Source organism: Carettochelys insculpta, chromosome 6 (genome assembly GCF_033958435.1).
Source record: "Carettochelys insculpta isolate YL-2023 chromosome 6, ASM3395843v1, whole genome shotgun sequence".
In the NCBI taxonomy this organism is placed as follows: Eukaryota; Metazoa; Chordata; order Testudines; family Carettochelyidae; genus Carettochelys; species Carettochelys insculpta.
Genome location: NC_134142.1, coordinates 114,708,425 through 114,729,114, shown reverse-complemented (window position 1 = coordinate 114,729,114; position 20,690 = coordinate 114,708,425). Strand labels below are relative to the sequence as shown.

Genomic DNA, 20,690 nt, shown 5'->3' with positions numbered 1-20,690 from the left:
TAGTCCCTGCCTTCTAAAAGGTTGCAGGACCCACTCTGGAATGAAAAGCACACCGTGGCATTATTATTACTGCACCGATTCAACGGCACAGGACTGAAAGAACAGTAGCCACACAGGCTCAGCTATTAGAAGTCTTGCTATGCTATCATCATAGACCACTCCCTAAGCTGCTGCTGCTGCCAGTGATATCACCGCAGGCATCATTATAGAGATAGCCAGGGATCTGGGAAAGATGAAAAACAAGAGAGGCAGGAAAAAAATAGGCAAGGGAAATGTGACAGCCTGCTGTGGTATTCTCCTGGAGGATGCAGGGCCCCTCCCATTTATTTCCCCATGTTTTCTGGATTGGCCGGAAGTGTTTACAGAAAGCAGAGTCATTCTAAGACTAGGAGGGTAGGCCAGCAGGTGATTCTCTCCCCCCTTCCCCCTCCCTTTCCATTTGGAAATCCCTGTCAGATTTTGGGCAGGGAAAAGATAAGGCAAAGAAGAAAGCACAGAAGTCTGCAGTGACAGTCCAGAGATCCCACTATGACTGGCTCCCTGGTGCACAAGGTAGAGAGGGATGTGAAGTGTCACAGCTGAGAGGGGGCAGCTGGCCTGAAACATACAGGAGGGAAATCAATACCATTGCCAAGCAGACTATACACATTAACATGAATGCCACTATTTCCCGCTGCTAGCATATAGGCTTTTAAATCTGCAGGTATGAGAACCACTCCAGAGGCCTGGGAAGGAGGCTGCTGGGGCCTAATTTTCACAAGATGAGAGGGTCTAAAAAACATGGGGAAGAAGGGAAGCTTTTGGAGGATGGAGGGGAACAAATCTGCAAATGCTTAGAGACACATGCACAGAAAAACTGCAGCCTCCCCCTTCTCAACAAACTCCAACAGGTGTCTGCCCATCTCCCCCCACTACCTTCTGTCTGGGTGCCCGTCTCCCCTCGCTACCTTCTGCCACTCAGAGGGCAGCCCCTGACACATCCAAGGCCAAAGCTTCTCTGCCACCCTAGCTCACAGCCCTTCCCAGACACACCTGCTGTTGTCTCCCTTCTCCCCTAAGAGATGTGACCCCTCCCATTCTTGCTGCCTCCTCTCACAAGCCCAGACCTGGTCACGTATCCCCCCGCCACACCACAAGTGCTCCTCCTCACACTGTTGCCACCCACCCAGGCAGGCAGACGGACGCACGGACGATCACCCCCTGCTGCCCTCCCCCCACACTTGTATGAAAGGCAGCCGCTTTCCGATTCCGCAGAGGGTGTTTCCTCCTCCCCGCTCACTTGCGAGCCTGTATTACAACTGGTGCAGGATGAACGGGGCGCCAGCAGAGCGTCCGCCGGCGGCTCTGCAATGCTCGGCTCCAGCCACCAGTCCTTACCGCGCGCACACGCTCCCCGGGACACGCTGCCCGTGCCACTGCAGTGTCCCACCCCAGCATTCCCGGAGGGGCCCAGCCAGGAACCCATCCCCCCCGCCGCCCACTCCCAGCACCTCCAGCCCAACCTCCCGCCGCCGCCCGTACTTCGACAGACCACCCGCAAACGCAACTCCCGGGCTTCACCTCCCCGCCCCGCCCAGCCGAGCCCCCCCAGCGAGCGGGCAGGGGGCACTTACCAGCGCTCACGCCCGCCCAGACGGCCGTCCTCGCGAGGCAGAAAGAGGGGCGGGGAGGGGGGCTTCTGCGGGCGGCGCGCGCACAAAGTTTGGAGGGAAAATGAGAAAAGGAAAAAAAAAAATCCCCTCCCGGCCAGCCCCGCAGAGCCTCCCTCCTGCCCGCCCGGCAGCGCCGGGGCCGCGCGCTCACTGCTGCGCCGGGCCCGGCAGAAGGTGAACTTTCCACCACGGTGGTGGAGAAGCCCCCAGCTTGCCGCGCCCGCCCCGCATTGGCACCGGGGCACTCTACCGCGGCTGCGGCGCCTCGGACAATGTACGTGTGTGTGCACCGCGGGCGAGCCCCGGCAGCGGCACACGCCCAGGCTGCGCTCCGCTCCCCGCCCACCAGTCACTCACCGCCTCCCGCCGCCGCTGATAGGCGCTCAGCGCACGCCCGGGCCCCCGGGAGCGGAGCCCCGGCTCCTCCGCCCTCCTGGTGGGCTGCGGGCCGCGTCAGTCACAGCGCTAGAAGCACCTCCTTTCGCTGCGCCGCCTGGGCTGGGGCACGGGGGAAGCCGCCGTAGCTGCAGGAGGGGCTTTGCTGCTCAGTTTTCCTGCTCAGCGCCTACTTGCCAGCCGGGGAGCGGGGAGAGGCGGTGTATTGATTGATCGCGGAAACTTAATCAGCTAATGGTGAGCGTTAATAGCAGCAGCTGGGAACCTGGGCACACGCTGATAAGTCGGTCTCCCTCGTCTGCTCGCTCGCTCGCTCCTCTGCCTTTACATGAAAACAGGTATTTTAGGGCCGTGAAGCAATCCAGCTTCATTGGCGTCGGTGGCGCTGGGCTGATTTACACCAGAGTGAGGAGCTGGCCACTTATAGTAGGACCTAGGCTGGTACCCTGCCTTGCCAGTCTTTCACTTGAATGTAGTGCCTGCTGGCCTATGTCATGACCCTGGAGGTTGGAGGCTTTTTTTTTTTTTTTTTTAAAGCCCCAGAAAAATGAAGGGTCTAGGCAGCTCCCACACTGCTCTGGCATTTAGCAATGGGTAGGGTCATATCAAAGTCACAGTCATGAAAATCGCATCACAGACCATGAAAGCTGGTCTTTTGTGTGCTGTATTATACAAATTTTACAGTGCAGACCAAATAGGGATTCTTCCTGAGCCAAAAGGATGCTCAGGAGAGAATCATCTGGGCAGCATCTGAATAGCAAAGCACCCATAGCTAGGTTTTGTTTCTGTTGGGGGTGCAGATTTGCACATCCCTCTGCACAGAAAAATTATTCTTCACATGGATGGAAATAATTAGAGGGAACACTGGTCACAAGGTTATTTTGAAAGGGTAGAAGTATTCCCATTCTTCATTTCTGTGCTCCCTTCAGAGCTGGGTGGCCGAAGAGCAGTGGCTGCTGGCTGGGTGACCAGTTCTGAAGGCAGTGCCCCATCAGCTGCAGCATCAAAGTAAGGTTAGCAATTAGCAATACTACCATGTCACCTGTGCCGCTGCCTTTGCAGCTTGGTGGCCAGACAGTGGTGGCTGCTGAACAAGGGTCAGGGCCCAGTTCTGCAAGCAGTAGTAAGGGTGGCAATGCCATATCATGCCATCCTTCACTGCTGCTGGAACTAGTGCTACCTTCAGACCTGGGCCCTGGCCAGCACCTGCCACTCTGCAGCTACACAGTTCTGAAGGCATTACTGCTGCCAGCAGCAGTGCAGAGATGAGTTAGCCTGACTTTACACTGGCATAAAGGAGATCAAAACCCTGCCCTGCTGTCCTGGGTACTGCTGGAGAATTATCAATACCACCTAGACTGAATCCTTTAATGTCTTTAAGGTTGACATGCACCATGGGTCATCATGGCTACCTTTGGCTAAGCTTTGATTGTTTTAGGTAGCAGAACATTGCTGCTCATTTCTGTGACTCCATCCTTCTGCCACAATCACAGAACAGTGTCTCTTTTGTAACAGATCAACTCATTTGTCCCTGTAGCACAGCATCAACTATTTTAGGGAATATGGGATGCAGATTTAACCAGTGGCACAGCTCTGCTACTGGAAGCTTGGGCATTTTTAGCATGGTCTTCTCTATCCCTGCTCAGAGTATGGCTGCATGATACAGTGCTAAAAAGACACGCACTGTCTGAGCTACAGCTGCTAAAAATTCTGCCAAGAGTGGAGCTGCCTTGGTGATGAATTACAGGTCTAAATTTTGCCAGAATAGATTAAAATCTGTAGGCTCACTGCATAGGACAGTGCACAGTGGCCATACCAGCAAACCAGTGATAGCTGTTCTTTCATTACCTCTAGGTTACTGGCTTACATCTGGAGCTGGTCCACAGTCAGTGAAAATCATTAACAACTCATGGTTAATTTTTTTGCCTTGATTACTTCAGTCTAGTTCCTAGTCAATAAGTATGCACTTTACAAAGCAACCACCATAATTGCTACAATGGATGCTAGTTATGCCAGTGACAAGAAAGAAGGAAAGTACAGAATCAGAATGAAACCATTCTCCAGCAGTCCCACTGCTACTGAGGTTCTCTGGCCAGGCACAGTAGGGATGTTCACATTTTTGCTGCCCAAGGTGTAGGAGTTCTCTGGATAAATAGAAGACATCAGCCTCTTATAATAAGGAGTGGGCCTTCTAGTTCAGGCAGTAATGCCACTTCAAATCTCTAGTTTGATCTTCTGTGCCAATAACCCACCCAAGAGTGGCATATTATGCAAGCAGATGTTTAGTTTTGGAACAATATGATTACACTTAGTGCTAGTGAACTGTAACTTTAAAAAATCATTAGAGTTGTCATTCTTTAGCTATGCTGTGCCTTAAACAGGGATGTATGTGTCAAGAAGTAGCTCGGCATGATTTCCACCATATGTCAGAAAACCTTCACACGGTACAATTTAAAAAATGGTATTATAAGTTCCATCAGAGATGAAGATCATTCTAAATAATTCTGCAGTGTGTACTCTGATTTACCTATTTCCACTAAAGAAGCCCATGAATCAGCCAAATTGAAGTCTGAACTATCCTTCCATCTCCCTCTCTCCTCAGCCCTGCACTTTTAGCTAATTACAGTTGTTTCTCCGTGATAACTTCCTCCCTGGCAAAGCAAGAAATCTAGACTTCTAGAGTCAATATGAGCCTGTTCAGAGTTTGCTCTTGTTTACACAAGTTGAAATCCAGAGTAGCTCTAGTTAAGTTAATAGAGTTAGCCGGACTGTACACTGGCATAAAGGAGATCAAAACCCTGCCCCACTGTCCTGGGTACTGCTAGAGAATTATCAATACCAACTAGACTGAATCCTTTAATGTATTCTAGGAACATTTTAAGGTTGATGTGCACCATGGGTCCTCATGGCTACCTTTGGCAGAGCTTTGATTGTTTTAGATAGCAGGATATTGCTGCTCATTTCTGTGATTCTGTCATTTGACTACCACATGTTCATTTGGTCCCTCCTCATAGAATGAATAGGCATCTTCTGTGCAACTGAAAACAGGGCTTCCGTGGGGCATCTGCAAGGAAGGGGAACAGAGGAGAATGTCAGCGCAGATTCATGCCTCATATGTTTCAGGACTTTGTTCTCCAGAGGATGTTAAGAAAACTGGTCTCACTAGTGAAAAATGCCAGACCCCTCAACACCATTTTGCTACTATTTTTCCCAGATAACTTAGGCTCCTTGAATCCAGTTCTCCTACAGATGCATCAGATTTAGTAATCATGGGTACTCTGAGCACATTTAAAACACTGTGGCCACATTATTGACGTGGCTCTCCCCAAAGCTTAGGGGTCACTTGCTGTATGGCAAAATGTAAACTAATAAGAAATAAAGTTTAATTTGTTTTGTTTTCTTTAGAGAACACAGAATGCTTCCTGTTCCCCTCTGACATAAGTAATTTACCATGGCAACCAGCTTATGAAACAGAAAAGTGTTGAGCATAAGGTGTTTGGTTGCTATGGTGAAGAGAGAAGCTGAGACCTTTTCCTCTTCTTTCATTGGTGGCCACGCATCATCTAAGCAGGAAGGTTCAAGTCAATAAAAGTCCTTGTTAGGCTTGTAAGGCAGCAGGCTTGCATTGCATTGTCTGGCACATGGATCAAAAACTGAAACACCGTCATCAAGAGGAATTGAGGAAATGCGTACAAGGGCAGGAACAGGGGTGCTTAGAAATACAGGGCCAAATTAAGTCACAGTGTAAGCCAGGACAACTTCTGCTGATGTCACTGGAAGCTGCATCTGCTTACACCAGGACGGAATTTGACTTGCCCTTTTTATCAACTTTTATATTTCAGATCTTCTTTTCCAAAGTCCATTGGGAAAAGCTCCTCTCAATAGATCTGAGAGATGGAGCTGGCTGTAGAGTTTTTGTCACCTCAAGGTAGACTAGTCAGGCATGGTTATTCTGTTAACTCACCCTCTCAACAGGTGTTAGGGCTCAGCTTGAAAATATTAATTGTTCCCAAGTCGTTGTGGAAATTGCAGCTCATTAGCTCTATTCTGGTAAGAGTGGGCAGAGAAAACTGGCTGAGGACAAAACTGGTTGTAGGTGCAGTGGAGAAGGTCCATCAGAGGGCAATGAAAATGATTAGGGGGCTGGAGCACATGACCTATGTGGAGAGGCTGAGGCATTTGGGCTTATTTAGTTTGCAGGAGAGAAGAGCGAGGTGTGATTTTGATAGCAGCCTTCAACTTCCGGAAGGGTTGCTCTAAAGAGGATGGAGAGAGGCTGTTCTCAGTAGTGATGAATGGCAGAACAAGAAGCAATGGTCTCAAGTTAGAGAACTGCAGGTATAGGTTGGCTGTTAGGAAAAACTATTTCACTAGGAAGGTGGTGCAGCCCTGGAATGTGTTACCTAGAAAGGTGGTGGAATCTCCATCCCTAGAGGTTTTTAAGTCCTGGCTTGACAAAGTACTGGCTGGGATGATTTAGTTGGAGCTGATCCTGCTTTAGACAGGAGGCTGGACTTGATGACTACTGGTCCCTTTCAGCCCTCAGATTCTATGATTCCATGATTATAAAAAGTGGGGCTGGTGAACCCTAGAAACATCCTCACATGGATGGGGTGAGGTGTTAGACTCAATTTTGTTATGTTACTTCAACAATTAACAAAAACAGTCTGTGAAAAAGGGAAGAATTTGGGCACTGTTAGGTACAGATAGTCATAATGGTCCCATGTTTAAAGCTGTGTTCAGTGTTATTGGGACAAAGTGGGTGAGAGAATAGCTTTTATTGGACCAACTTCTGATGGTGAGAGGGACTGGCTTTCAAGTTTACGAAGAGCTGAGGAAGAGCTCTATGTGCCCCAGAAGCTTCTCTCATCATCAGAAGTTGGTGCAATAAAAGCTATTACCTCATCTGCTTCTTGCGTAAAGTTAAGCATCTGCATTGTGTCTGCAGAATCAAGTTCTAACCCAGTGTGTGTTTCTTCTGTGCTAGAATGGGGGTGAGAATGTTGCCTGTTCACAGGACCCAGCATGGACTCAGACGGCAAAGATTCTTTTCTATTATAAATGAAGACGTGAACAGAAGCATGTCCTCTTCTGGTTGATTTTGTAGGCTAAAAGGTTAATCAGCATAATTGACTGACATGTAAATAGGAGGAGCCAGTGGCCTAGGAGTTTGCTTCTGTGTGCACTTAAAAACATAAGCACGTAGTTAGTATCAGTAGCCAGGGTACTCTTGATCTGAAAGAAACAGATGGGAGACCAAAGAGCCTGCACAAGACTTGCAGCTATATCACATCCTCTCAGGCAGGTGTTGTCTGTATGCTCCCAGAAGGTGTCCCTGACATGGAATTCTGTGTTCCCAATGATACCCAAAATGAGTATCTCCTGGGAAGATGTAATATGCAGTAATGGGACTCTCACTGGTGGATAGACTTGCACCTCTCTCAGCGCAAAAGTTTTATGATCACTGTGCTGTTGATACCAGCTGGGAGTAGGATACCCTATGCCACACGTCAGGATGAAGTGGAAAGTCTCTTTTGCTGAAAAATGATCCCTTAAAGTTTGGGCTATTTATGCAGGGGAAAAGTTCACAGAGCTTGAGAAAGGTCAGGCACAACCTTTTTTTCTGTTGCTTGGACTATGTTGAATATGCAGATAAAGCTATATTGGCTAATGACAGATCCTTTCCTACTTTCTTGTTGAGGCTGTAGAGAAAACTCTTATAGATAATAAGCTGTAACAATAGGCTTCTTTCCAACTGGTGCTGTTCTGTAGGTTCTTTATACGTGGACCAAATCTATGCTGAGATGCAAACTGTAGCTTATTGCATAAAATGAATTACTGTATTGTAAATGGTTTTAGAAGCATTACTGTATAAGGAAAAGCTTTGTGAGCCATCTACACCATAAAGGAACCTTGAGATAAATGCAACCCATTGATTAAAAATACCATTAAAATTATTCAATAGTATAATTCGACTCATTCTGTTATATAAAAGAAGTCTGGGGATCAGCTGTGGACTGTAACAAATGGGAGAAAGCGCCAGGATAAACAGAAGTACTACTCATTCAGACGTTGTGATAGTTTTTTTCCAGAAGGGTCCAGTAGGCTTAGGAGCAAAATGCCATTAGGAAAATGCACACAGACAAGAAAAAATCCAAAGGAACTTGTGTTCTTAAGTCATTCTGGGAATCTACCAGCAAAGGATGCTGAGCGGAAATAGAAGAATTTCATGTTCTAATTAATAAACACTTAAAAAGGTATGTATTATGATCTCAATTACAACACCACTCCCTCCCTTCCTCATACAGCACTAAAACCCAAACTTGAAATTCATTATAAGCTTCACTCTGATATAGCTCTGCTCATAAACCAGAAAGGAAAAAAAAATGACATTAAGATCCCCGATATAAATAATCCCACTGAAAAACAATACTGCTTAAAATTCCCTTTAATCAAACCCTGAAAAATAAAAATGCACAGCACTCAGGAAGGGCAGATCAAAACCAAGATGTTCACATACCATTAATTCTTGAACAGAAACTTAAACAGATTGTCATTTTACAGTCCAAGACATGCAAGTCAGACAGACCATCACCACATACGGAGCTAGTGCTTAAAACAAAACCCCATTGAGGTTAATGGAAGGATTCCCATTGACTGCCATGAGCTACGTGATTGCTAGGAGTCTGATGCCAACTGAAAATAGAAACTGGGAAACACCAGAGTCCCTGGAATTACAGAGAGCAAGGACATGGTAAGGCAAAGAAAAGATAGGAAGTGGAAAACATTCTCTATTCCATTGTTTAAAATATGAATGAATGCTAATAAATAAAATCCCCTTGTTATCATTGCAGGCAAATATTTTGTACAGAAACCTATTTCTAATGTGAAGCCCTAACCCAGGCAGGTGCAGGAATGGACTGAATTTAATTTTTAATTGAACCAAATGGGGTGGGAAGAACTTTACAGGCAGTGGCATATGGAACTCTCATTTAGGAGTTGCTTCTTTCTACCCAGTGACCAAGCTCTCACATTGGGTAGAAAGAATCAAGGCGTATTAATTCAGTGTGGACTTTGGTTCAAGCACATCATGGATATTTAACAACTTAATTATAACTGGTTGGTTGGAAGAAATTGCCTATAAGCAATAAACTTGCCATCATATTTACGATTGTGCAAAAAGATTATATAAAACATTAGAAGAACATAAAATAAGTCCCATTTTTTATTCATACAAGGGTTGGAAAACACTGAGTTAATGTACTTTCTGGAAGAGCTCTGCATACCCTAGGGGTACACCTCCCCCTGGTTGAGAACCACTGTTATATTAGGCTTATTGTAAACTTTTCTCATTATTTATGTGACAACAGCATAACAGCCATGGGGAGAGAAGTTCTCTGTCCACCCACAAAGTGCAACAGCAGTGCAGACTTTCCCACCCAAAAGCGTCCACCAAGACCAGTGGCATGTCTGTACTTCAAGCTGCAGGTGTAAATTACAGCTTGAGGAGATGTACCTCCAATAGTTCTGACTGAGCTTGCATATTAAGAATTGTAGCTGTGTGGGGCAGTAGGGACTAGCCATCCTTTGTATATACCCATCTGAGATGCTAGGCATTGTATGGGGGGCAGCTACCCTCTATCCTTAGCAGACTAGCTTGATCAGAGCTAGGACATGTTTGTCTCCTTGAGCTGGAACTTGCACCTCCGGGGCAGACGTTCCCCAAGAAAGACCAGAACTGCATTTGACAGATTTGTTTCATCTCCATGTCCATTGAATCCCAGGCCTCTCGGCTGAGACTGCCAGCAAGAGTGCTGAGAAACATCAGTTATGTTTGTAGATTTTGTAATGGTGGAAACTTGTCCATTAGGTACTACAGTATACCGTCAGTTCAGAGTACCTGGGCAAACAAATGGTAAGGACTTTTAGCCAGCATCGTCTAGAGCTAGACTTTAAGTGTTGATTTAGGACCTGATTCAATGAAGGAAGGGGCTTTTTATTTATATTATTGGGCTAAAAAACCAGCCCTCAGAGGTGGAACTCTCTGTATTCCATTAACAAGCCCCTGAATTATCAGGCCCCCTTTCTTTGCATTTTTAACTCAGGGTTAGTCCACACTTCCATGCATCTGCACCTCTGTAGCATGTCTGGTGAAGAGTGCTCTCCCCTCTGGATAATTACTCCAACTCAGCAAGAGACAGAAGCAATGCTGGCAGGAGAGCACCTCCCCCTGACAAAGCACTAGTCTGGACAGCGCTTGGGTTGACGTAACTTGCATCGCACAGGGAGGTATCTTTTTTCATACCCCAGCATGATGTAAATTATATCAACTTATGCAGTAGTGTAGAACAGTGGTTCTCAACCCAGGGTACTTATGTCCCTGGGAGTATGCAAAGGTCTTGCAGCAGGTACCTCAACCCATTTAGATGTTTGTCTAATTTTACAACAGGCGACAAGAATCACAAGTGAAGTCAGTGCAAACTAAAATTTCATAATGATAACTTTTTATACTGCTGTATATACTATATACTGAAATGTAGGTACAATATATTCTAACTGATTTATAATGGTAAAAATTAGGAATTAACCAATTTTTCAATAATAATGTGCAGTGATCAGTGTATTTTTGTGTCTGATTTTGTAAACACGTAGCTTCTAAATTATATGACACTTGTGGGGAATGCAAGACAAATGAGAATCCTGAAAGAAGCACGGTAGTCTGGAAAGGTTGAGAACCACTGGTGTGGGCAAGCCCCAGTGCAAATACAGTTTAATATAATACTTCCAAATTCATCAGTACTGAAATTACTGATGCTAAAGAATGTTAATGTTATCTACAAGGTCCAGTCAGCTGCTAGGAGTCTGAATTCCAGGCTTGTAGGCAGGCTCAGTTGCTAATTGAGTTTTCAGCCATCTTTATACAATATCCACATCTGGTGGTCAAATAGATGCATCCTTGTGTACCTGAAGGCCTCTTTGCACCAAAATAAGCCCACATTTAAACCTTTGATCAGTCCAGTTTTTCCTTTGGAAGAGTCAATGCAAGATTGTTTTTAATCATCTATTCAACAAATTTTATTTGGCTAACTTCTCAAAACCCCTCAAATTAGCACTGAAGGAAGCAGTTGTTGGAAAAATTCATATCACAGGACCATTTAAAATTTCTCTTTTATTGTCTGCTCTATCCATGCACTGTTAGAAAAATCACAGACATTTCTAAAGACATTCGTATGCATCCAGCTAACCTGCCGGTTTCTTTTTTCTTTTTTTGTCACCTTTTAATGTAATGGCTGAGCTCTCACTTCTTTCTCTGCCACTTCTGACCACACTACCCTCCTTCCCATCACCCGTGCTTACAATCTGAGGGTATGTCCATGCTAGGAAATAAGGTCATATTTGTTAAGGTCAATTTTGTCACACTGGATTACTTACTGGGGGCTTAGAAAAGAAAGGTGTCCTATTGTGGAGGTCAGAATAATGCAGGCCTCCCCAAAACGATTTTGAGAAGAATTAAAGAGTACCTGTCTGAGAACTTTATGGAGATGTGCAGGGAGGAGCGTCACTCAGTCCTCAGATACTTTAACAAGTTGTTCCGGGGGCCTGGGCTGTGTACGTACAGTGCCTGCCACAGATCACACCCAAATACCTTAACTCACTTGTAGCACGATTAAAAATGAGAACTCACCAGAGATGCCGTCACCGCTATCAAGATCTAACTGCAAAACATCCTGGGAGGACGGGATGAGATCTAACATTACAAAAAGTTCCTGCCTGTTGGTGAGATCAGCTGCTCCATTTGCCTGCTGACCATTGTTTTTCTCCTTATCTTCCTCATCTTCAGTGTCTTCCTTGCTGTTGCCAGAGACTGCCTGAATAATCTCTTGTGAGGCATCCACAAACTGGGGACAGTGGTGGGTCCCCCATACAATAGCATGCAGGTGCATATAGAAGTGGCATGTGTGCAAAGACGACCCAGAATGTCCATTTGCTTCCTTTGTCTTCTGGTACACCTGTGTGAGCGCCTTTATTTTTGTGCCTCACTTCTGGGTGTCCCAGATGTATCCTTTATTCTACCATGCCCTCTGAGATTTTGGCACAGAGGTCTGTGTTCCTTTTGCTGCTTTGTAGTTTTGCCAACACAGCTTCATCCTCCCATAAAACATTGAGATCCTGGATCTGCTACACGGTTCCATGCTAGAGGTCATCTGCAATCCTGGAAATTTATGTCAAGATTTGCTGCTGAGGTGTGCTGCCTGCTCTGCTTGCCGCACTGGCCAAATGGGAAATTAAATTCAAACTTTCCCAGCCTGTTTCCTGCACACTTGGAGAGCAGTCGTGCTGTGAAGGGGTGGCTAGGGTAATCATATTGGGGTACTGTGGGACACCTCCAGGAGGCCAAGAATGTCGAATTTCACAACTCTGAGGTTGATCATGCAAGATCAATTTTGGCGTTACTCCTGTGAAAAGCATGAGTGTTAAATCAATTTTAGGAGTCCTTATAGTCAGTGGAACAGACCCTGTAGTGTGTAGTGATTGCTTAGAAAATCAACCAAAGTCACCTAAAGTAGAACTAACCTCCTCGGTGTCATCTTTTGTTTTTAATCTTCTCACACCCAGTGCCTCACAAAATCCTGTCGTTCCTTTCTCAACCAGGAGCATGATGCTCCATTGCACTGCTCTTACTTTGCCTATTTGGAAACAGTTACACATGATGCCAGATTGGTATAACATGATACCAACTCACAATTTAAATAGCTATGTGGTAAAGGTGTGAATAGCTGTAGAATGTGCAAGGCAATGAAGGATGCTGCAAAACCTCCCTTTCTGCTTTTCCATCCCTATTACCCAGGCCTTAACATATGTTCCCATTTTTGGCTATTGCAACCTTCTCGCTATATCAGCCTTCTTCTTGGTGCATGTGTTTCTGCTTCTGACACACAAAATTCAACCTTCCTTCTCTACTTCCCTTTCGGTGAACTTCAGAATTCTCTCATCATCCTTGTGTTGCTCTCCAGCTGTTACAGGCCGCAAGAGATATCAGCCCCAATACTCGGTAATAGATACTCTCCTTTAATTCATGTAGTAGGGGCATGTGTTTTTTGGAGTCAGAGGCCCAGAGTTCTATAGCACCATTACCTTCATTTCAATGTAAGTTTAAAGGTTGGGGCCTCCTTTTCAGTTACTTTTCAGAAGTAACTAAATCATTTTTGGATGTCAAATTTGAGACACTTCAGCTTGGGAGGGCATCCAAAAACTGAACCACCCAAAATCCATTAACCACTTGTGTAAATCTTAGCCATGTAATTTTGAATTGTCTCTGTTCTGATCAGCAAAATGTGACATCTGCTTAAAGAGGGCCAACTGATTGAATTCTAGCCTTTGGCACCTTATGAAAATATATGACTAAGCTAATGTTAATATGCAGATGCTGTACTAACACTGGGTGGTTTCCCGGTACTCATTAGTAACACTTCTTGAAAAAGGAAGAAGGTGTTAGGTATAGTTTCCCTACATTATGCTGTTTAATCAGCAGTTTGCTGGCAGAGGGATCTGAGAGACTTACATGATCATGAAAAGAATTAAATATCATGCAGTATTATTTCTCTGTTAAAGCATATGACTGACCTCAGGACTTCCCAGTTCCCCAAGCTAAGAGACTTGAGATATTTCAGGTACAATACACTGGTCTCTGGGCTGGAGGGACTTAGAAAGGTGCTATATGAATCCCTTGCACTCTCTTAACCTTATACTATATCACTTTTAGGAACATTCTTACGATAGTGGCTTGCCTGCAATACTATGTGCATGCTCAGTGAGCTTGCTTTAGGCCAGATCTACACTATACCTAAAAGTTGATCTAAGATATGCAATTCCAGCTATGACAACTGTGTAGCTAGAATCAACATACCAAAGATTGATTTTTCTGGCTGTCTGCACAGAGGGAGGTCAATGGGAGAAACTCTGTCAACCTCCTTTACTCCTCACAAGAATGAGGAGTACCAGGGCCAACTGTAAAGCCCCGATGCTTTGATTTAGCAAGTCCCCTCTAGGTGCACTAAATTCACCCCAGAAGATTGACCTTGAAGGAGTTATCTTCTCGTAAGTGTAGACACACCCCTAGTCTGGCTGGACATAGCATTCCCATATGCTCATTGCGGGGATCTCATCTAAAACATATTGAACACAGTGATGTTGGAAGCAAAGTGACATTTAGGTCTGCTGTAGATTTTAAGAGCACGTTTTGATGTTTACCAGCAGAAGCGTTAAGACATGCATATGTAGTATATTTCAGAATAATCCTATTTAGTGTTGAACATAAGTAACAAAGTGCAGAGCAATCATGTTTGTGAGAACAAGAAAAGATAAAATAGCTAAAAAGTTAGAAAGGATCAGTTTGAACTAACACTAAACCTATAATAATGGGAGAAGAGAATTAATATAGCAATGAGAAAGTAATACATACGTATAAGAAAAGATAACAAGAAGTTATTACTCAGGCTATGTCTATGCTGCACTTCTGTTGGTAAAACTTTTGTCAGGGGTGTGAAAAAACACACCCTGACAAAATTTTACTGACTAAAAGTGCCCATGTGGATGGTGCTTTGTCTGTGGGAGATGCTTTCCTGATGATAAAGTTACCATCCCTCAGTGGAAGTGCATATATTTTATTGGCAGGAGAGAGCTCTACTGCCAACCAAGAGTATACCTTTGCTGTATAGCAGTGCCGCTGTACGGTGTTCAGGGTAGACATAGCCTAAACTGGTGTGACAAAAGGGTTGAAGCTGTATTGTCTGGTGCTGGAGGTAACTCTGATGAGATTGTCCTGACGAGCTTCTCACTGGTGTGTAATTGAGCACTACTGTGTTGCCATAATAAATATTTGGTAAACCCATCTGCTGACTAAGTGAACCTTAACCCAACAAATGGCATTTTTTCATCAATTTCAGTAGGCTTTGGATGAGATCCTGGAAGCACATCCTTGTTGCAATGCTCCTATCCTGTTTGAAAGTCTGTATCCGCACAAAATAAGTAAAACCAATATGGGAACTGAACCCACAACATCTTATAGCACTTTAACCACTAACACCAACACATTTCCTCTGAGTTCCACTTCACAATCTGAAGAGGCAAGAGGCTCATTCTGTGGATTACCATGGAGGTGGCTACCATATTCCTTCTATGTTTTACGTCATAATAATGCAATAAAAATCTGTATTTCTATAACCGCTTTCATCTCTCACAAACATGAATTAATCCTCCTAACATCCCTATGCCACCTTTGTAAATGCCTAGCTTATAGCTGTGTAGATTGAGTCTCAGAGGGGAAAAGGGCAAGTTTGGGGCTCTCAGTAGAACCCCAGAGCCTTCACTGCCATTCGCCTGCACTAACCAGTGGACCACATGCACTGGACCCAAGCAGTGTTGCCTATGCTCAAATGAGAAATCAACCTTCATAGATAGAGCAGAGGCCTTAAGGCAGTGCCCATCCAAAGTGAGGGCTGATTATACCATGTTGCTGCAGTGTAGCACTGTGTGTGAATGTGTTCATGCATGCAACTGAAGAAAGTTAAGTGAACGCAGCCAATCTAAGACAATGAATCCAACAGTCAACAGCACAAGGATGCAAGGTACAGCAAATCTAAATGCACTTCTTTGCCATTTGTGTGGAGCAATCAAGCAGGTGGGAGTGCTCTCTTGTCACTTATTGCTGAGTCACCTTTAATGTTTCTCATTGCCTAATGCTTTAGTAGCATGTTGCCTGCCAGGCAGTAAATGACTGATGCTTTGTTCACTACTGCAGTGAGGACATTAATCAAAACCAGAAGATTCTAGTTCATGTCATTCAGGGCTGGGGGTGGGGAGGAGGGGGTGCAGGAATCAGGGCAGTTGCTTGGGATGTGGAGGGCTCAGAGCAGGGGACTGTGGTTATGGGGCTGTATATAAGTCAGGGCTTGGGGTTAGGAGTTGCTCAGGGCAGGGGGTGCAGTTGTCAGGGCAGGAGGATTGGGAGATGTGTGGGGACTCTCTGGGGCAGCTGGGGCCATGTTGCCCGGCTGGCAGTTTCTCCCCAAGGTGGCACACTTCCTGTTCATTGTGGTCATTCTGGAATATAACTGTCCCCCATGCTTGCTGCACCCCAGTGGACATTATGGAGTATAACTGTCCCAGCTATTAGAGTCCGTCCCCTCTGTTTAATGAGAAACAATTGGATTCCTGGCACAAACAAACCCTTCCTATAAGCTAAGGTAAGAGGAAGCTGCATACCAAATGTGGTGGTCCTAGCTCTTAACATTTAGGAGGAGTTTTTGAAAAAACAGAGTCACAGACAGACACAAACTCTCTAAAATATATAGTAGATTATCTCTGGAAAATGATCCAATATATTTTTAATTTAACCCTGACATGGGAAAGGATTTTGCATTTTCTAAAAATGAAAATTTTAAGTTTTTGCTTACACTTTTAAAACGTGGATGCTTTAAACTTCTTGGGCAATCAGAGTGATCGTCACAAAGTAGTATTTTTTGAAGCAGTGCAGATTACCTAATGTAGTCCAAATGGTGAAAGATTAGTGAACAGAGTTCAGGTGAGGTCCAAGGAGGATGGTAAGCATATAGTGGGTCAGAAACTTCTTAATGTTGACGAAGAACACAAAGGGTGGGTGCATAAGTTCTGCTGAGTTTGATGTGTACATAATATTTCACAAGAGGGTAACACGTAATGTGTCTAATGAAAGTCTGTCACACTGATCAATATTATAATTGTGCAATGTGTCTATAGATACTATATAAGTAGTTATATGTGTATATTAAAAATGATGATTGTAAGGTATGCATCTAGGAGATTGGTCACCAGAAAAGATGAAAAGCAGTTTTTTTCAGGCATGAAATGTTTATCTGTCTATCTGTTTACATGTACATTGATTATTGTCTGGTTCAGAATGGGGAGCCATTTGCAGTCTGAGCTGAATGCTAACAAAGGATTGTGGTATCTCCAAAGAGAGGAAATTTACAGGAAGAAATGAACCAGCAGGGGGAATCCCCATTTACAAGTGAGAAAACAGTCAACCTCTAGACTGTTACAATAAGTAGAGAGACCTGGGGCAGGTCTACTCCTAAAACAACAAAACAGAATTGGAGTACAGACTAACATGGCTACCTCTCTGTTACTATCTTAAAACTACAGTGTAGCTGCATCTTGTAGCTCGTCAATGAAGACATTACTATGCTAAAAGGAGAGCTTGTGAAGCATGTGGCAATTGCGATAGGGAAGATGGTGGCCGTAACTGCCACCAGTGCTTACTGACAAAAGAAATTTCGGCCAGGGCTAGAAAATTCCCCTTGCAGGAACATAGTTCTAATTATGCTGCACTTCTTCACACGGGGATAACACCCTGGCAGACATCTCCCTGCTCAGGGTAAGCAAGGAAACTAGGGCATAACTTGTCCAGGCTTATAGCTTTTGTCTTGCTCCATATGCAGCCCACTTATGTTCTGCATTGGTTCCTGCACAAGTGATTGATGAATGGCGTGGGCTATGCCCTATAGTGGGAGAGGACAAAGCTTCATTGCCAAGGAATCTGCAACAGATAATTTACAAATACCTCACGAAAAGTTTTGATGGCCCCTCCTTCTGCGGGACTCCATTGAGATGACAGAAAGCATCAACATCCTGCTCAGCCATATCTATTAGCTGCACAGGGATACGTCCAGCTCTCAGAAACTCCGGCAGGCCCCACCCCTCCCCCCCATTTCCATGCCCTCAGCCCTGCACTCCTGAAGCCACAGACTCTTACCCTACATCTTATCCCTTGCTTCCTGGTCCCCAGAAGGTGGCTGCTTAGATTGTCTATGTCTGTCAGTGGAGAATGGTTTCTGGCTGCCAAATACACTCAGCGACTCTGGAGGGAGCCCCTGGTCCTTGTCTACCTCAACTTCCTCTTCTACAAGTTCATCCTTTGCGATAAGTCCTCCATGTAGTACCTCTGTGCCCTGCAAAGTATCCATGGGGCTTTTGGCGGTGGAAGTGGGGTCACTGCTGAGAATAGCATCCAGCTCCTTATAGAAATGGCAGGTCTTTGGTGAAGCACTGGGCCTGATGATAGGTTTTTATGAGTTCTTTAATATTTGCTCTCCGCTGCAGTGTGTTCCACTCATACCCCTTTTCACACAAGCCTTGAGAAATGTGCCCATATGTTTCCCAGTTCCTATGGGTCACTCGTAGCTGGGACTGAACAGACTCCTCTCCCCACACACTCATCAGATCCAACAGCTCCATGGTGGTCCAAGCAGGCGAGTGTTTAGTGCAATGGCTAAGCATGGGAAGATGCCATGAGACCACTGCACACTGAGCCAGCCCATGGGATAGTGGAAGACCAGGTGATTTAAATTTTGTGGGGCTTGCAGGATGGGTAGCTGGGCACCTGGCTGCAGTGCAGCAGAGTTCAAACAGCTTACCAGAAGGGTTGACTGGAAAGTGTGGGCCACTTCCTGAAGGTCAGAATCAGCAACAAAATGCCTCAAGGTGTTCACGCTGTGTGTTTGTCAAAAACATAAGGAGGGGGAAAGACAAAACAACCTTGTGGTGCAGGAAGTTTTTGTCAAAGAAAATGGCTGTTTTTGCAACAAAAATCCAGTTACAGTGTGAACGCTCATGTGGTTTTGTTGACAAAAGGCACGTTTCCTCGACAAAACTTGCCAATGTAGACAAAGCATGAGAGGGAATAAAATACCAAAATGAAGCTAGCTCTTGTGGTGGGTCCCTGGAACAGGGGCTCAGAGAAGCAATCCTGGGGCTGCTGTTCCAGGAAGGGAACAGAGCTGATCGAAACTGGGAGGCTGCTAGGAACTGGAAGGACGACAACTCCACGGAAGGCTAGGCTTGAAGCTAAGGAAGGAGTTAAAAGTCAGTTTTCCTGTTTACTTGCCAACCTTGGCTAAGAAAATACACCTCCTTGCCAAAGACCTGGTGTGGTAGTGCATGCTTTGGGGGCTGAGAAGATGCATGGCATAGTGACTTCCCTCCATAAAACAGATACAGCATGGCAACATAGCATGCAAACATTCCGTGCAACCCGCTGTCCATGTAATGCAATTTTGGGCAAGAGGAATCAAATGTAGACTAAGAGAGCCATTATTTAATGTAGTTTAGTACCTTATCACCACAGGATGCAAGAGCCTGATCCAAAGTCCATTACCATGAAATGGTTCCCACTGAATACAATATACTCTGGATCAGGCTCTGAAAGCAGAAAATACAATTTTCTCTTATATCAATACATTGCATTCATTCTCAGTTGGCCTTGATCAACCAGTGAAAAGCCAGTTCCCTATCTCAAGATCATAGTTCTTCTGAGCTATTTTATCCTTGATTTTTCCAGATCCTACAGCCACTCTCTATTCTTGGTCATGCCAGAACAGAAAACTCGTTAGTCTAGCAGACAATATAATCCATAATGCCATAAGTAATAAATGTGGAAGCTGGACTACATTTTAATACACCTTGCATACAGGCTTGCAGAAGCATCTAACAGCTACTAATGTCATAAATTTGTCCATTCATGTGCAGTCAACTACTAAAGAACAGAATTGAGGGCAGGTTTGTACTACAGAGGAATTAATGTAGCTGGAATTGTGTACCTTAATTACATAACTAGAATAAAGGAACCTTAATTCGGGCTTCAGTGCTATCTCCACTAAGAGAGGTGACTTTATTTACTCCTAAGGTTGGTCAGGAGTACCATGGTTGATGGGGGCACCCTGTAAGTTTGATTTAGTGTGTCCCTACTAGGCATACTAAATCAAACTCCTGAGCATTGACTGCAGTAGGGTCTATCTTTCTTGTAGTGAAGACATTCCTAGATCTAAATATTTGCACTCAGTTATATATTGCATGTCTCAAGTATGCAAAAAGTCCTTTAAAATGTCATGCTTAAGCAGCTATCACACTCCAGGAGGTCAGATAATATAAAGTTCCTGCATTAACACTCTTAAGAAAAAGTTTGAATTTTAGATATTCAGATTCCATCATGTCCAAGTCTAAGCCTTTTTTTTGTTAAATCTCTAACCTCTTTCCTTGCCCCTGGCATTTCAAAGATGGTGGTTGAAACATTCTTTATGTTTACTTCATGCTATTTCTACTTTCCTTCATCTTGCTGCTTTCCAGATGTAGGAGTTTTTTTCTCTTGCAAGTTGTTATCTATCTCCTTTTCAGACAATCAAGTAGCCAGGAACTCAGGAGTTTCAAAAGACTGTCTTGCTCTGCCATCTGAGCCTCCAATCATGAAATGCTTCTGGTCTGTTCTTCCTTCCTGCTCTAGGGGGCAGCATGCTGCATCACAGTTTAACAATTCCTGTGGGAAGTCCGTGTAACTTTTTGATCTCTGGGATTTAACTTCTCTCTGTATATTAAAGATTCAAAATACAACACAGGAACTTTTGGAGTGCTGTGTTTGCAAGCCACTTCTGATATTTGAGCAGCTTAAGAAGCCTGCATGAATGAAAACCTGCTGTATCACAAAGCTGTGTTTGCAGATCATAGATAGTCACTGAACATGTTCCCTCAATGGTTACAGTGTTAATGATGAGGAAGTAATTTGTGCATAAGATTACAAACATGAATGTGTATTTATATGATATGTATCCA

At 44.5% G+C, this 20,690-nt stretch overlaps 1 protein-coding gene across 1 annotated transcript in view; it reads right to left on the bottom strand.

The window, feature by feature from the left end:
• The window catches only part of HRAS (HRas proto-oncogene, GTPase), a 66,635-nt gene extending 64,664 nt beyond the window's left edge, over positions 1 to 1,971 (bottom strand). The window contains exon 1 of the mRNA XM_074996002.1: positions 1,614 to 1,971. The gene's annotated coding sequence lies outside the window, so the exon portion shown is untranslated. The remainder of the gene's footprint in view (positions 1 to 1,613) is intronic.
• Positions 1,972 to 20,690: the final 18,719 nt, after the last annotated feature.